The sequence below is a fragment of the Atta colombica genome, unplaced genomic scaffold (genome assembly GCF_001594045.1).
Source record: "Atta colombica isolate Treedump-2 unplaced genomic scaffold, Acol1.0 scaffold15, whole genome shotgun sequence".
Lineage (NCBI taxonomy): Eukaryota > Metazoa > Arthropoda > Insecta > Hymenoptera > Formicidae > Atta > Atta colombica.
In genome coordinates this window covers 586,123-588,252 of record NW_017259239.1, presented here as the reverse complement: position 1 = coordinate 588,252, position 2,130 = coordinate 586,123, and the positions used below count along the sequence as shown (strand labels likewise).

Below are 2,130 nucleotides of genomic sequence, written 5' to 3'. Positions count from 1 at the left end.
TTAACAGCATTACCAAGTTTTTAATAATCCGAGACTAAAAATTTTTGATCAATAGAATTTAAAAAAAAATTATATAATATATTTTTAATTATATAATATATTTTTCATTTAGTTAGAAATTTAGTTTGAAAGTCTACTTCAACGAGGATTTTATTTGAGGTTTATTTGTTCTTAGATAGGATAATTCCGACAAATACGTCGCAGAAGTCAGAAGAAATAGAAGGAGTAAGGATAATTTTTGCCACAGCTACTTTGTTACATGCCTTTATATTATATTAGTATTGTGTTATGATTTCAATTTTTTACTGTTAATATTAATAAAATTATTATGAGTTAAATCGATTTGTCACTGTAATAAGTAGCGCCATTATAAACTATAATCTAACATAAAATGAATACTGTATAGTGCGCGTAAAAGGCTTAGCGGTTATTTTGTGATACAAAAGTATAAAGGAATAGTAAAGCATATTGTAAAATGCAAGTGCTTTGTTCTCGTATTTTTTGTTTAGTTTATTGCTCGTATATCCCACCTGTTTGGTATATATGGCATTTTTAATGGGCGGGTTTTATATCCAAAGCATACAAAGTGCGCAGGATTCAGTGCACTGAATAAACACATTACATGAAATATGTACCTCACGTAATAACACTTGTAATATATGTAGGAAGATTGTAATTATTATCTATTACTTCATGTACAAATTTATCATTCTTATTTCTTAATAAAACTTTGTAAACATATTTTATAAGTTTATTATAATGTCATTTTTCGTCTTATTTATAAGTATTATTTGTAAATTTTTCATGAGCCATATATATCCCTCCTCTCCCTATAAGTAGCCATATATCCTACCTCCATGGAATATACTGTAAAAATGCAAAAAGTTCAAAAGTTTTTTTTTAATACGAAAAATAAGTATTTCAGTTTTCTAATATTTTTTTTTCATAGTAATAGACAGTAAAAAGTTTTCACTTATATAGTTCATTTATCTTAAAAATAAGAAATAATACTTAATAAATGAAGTTTTTGCTAGATGCAGCATATATACCAGAGTTACCTTACATTTTATATAAACAGTTATAAAGAACGTAACAATTAATATTATACAAAAAAATTGATTGCAAACAATCTTATAAATTTTTATTTGGTTTGGAACGCATTGTATATACATAAATATATTAAACAGATTATAATAGATTATGCTTTGCGACACAATATATTCTGCGTCTAAAAGCGTATCGTGATAAAAAAGTTATTGATATTTTTAACTATCTCAATGTCATTATAAACAGAAAGTTTTACTTTTTTTTTAATAAGTTGTATTTAGCAATTCAAAAACGTAAATTTTTTTTCACTTAACTTTAAATTTTATGCGTGTGCATAAAAATTTTGAGAATAATATGATAAAGCATGTACAAATGTATTACGTTAATGATGAATTTATATTCAATTATTCATCAAAAATTCTCTTCAGAGTTTAAATTAATCTAAAAATGTAGAAAATAAATGCTTTATTATTTTTAATTATTTATGGCCGGTTGTTCCATCTTTAGATAAACCGTGGTAATTTACTTATTGGATAAACAAAAGAATAAAAGAATAAAACGTAAAAGAGTAAGAGAGTAAATGAGCTGAACCGAAAGATCCCCTTAATATCTTGTTAAGGAGATCTTAAAGCGAATCTTGAAGTTCGATATCATCAGAGATGTTTTTAAAGCACATCGATATCATCACACATCTTTATATACCACTACATCAATATCTTACGCAATCTATTATACGAATACGATAGTCATTTTTGTGTCAATTTTCGTATAATAAATTCGATAAAGCGTCTAAGTTTAATTTTAAAAACTCGACATTATTTGTTCATGCAAACTACGTGTTTGTGGATTACTATTTCATAAGTATAGGTTACAAAACTTTTGTATCAAGCAAATGTTATCACGACTTGACAGCTTGAGACATCATGTTACATTAAGAAATGATAAAAAATATATATCAATTTCGAAATTTTTGATCGTTTCTCAGCATAAATTCCACTTCACAAATATGTATACTTCAATCCTGGAAAAGAATTTTCGATTCTGTGAAAGAAAAAAAAAGTATTTGTTATACAAAAATTATAT

General features: G+C 25.4%; 1 protein-coding gene across 4 annotated transcripts in view; it reads right to left on the bottom strand.

Moving 5' to 3' along the window:
- LOC108685274 overlaps positions 1–2,130 on the bottom strand; it is a 108,085-nt gene that overhangs the window by 8,484 nt on the left and 97,471 nt on the right. The gene's annotated exons all lie outside the window — the stretch shown is intronic.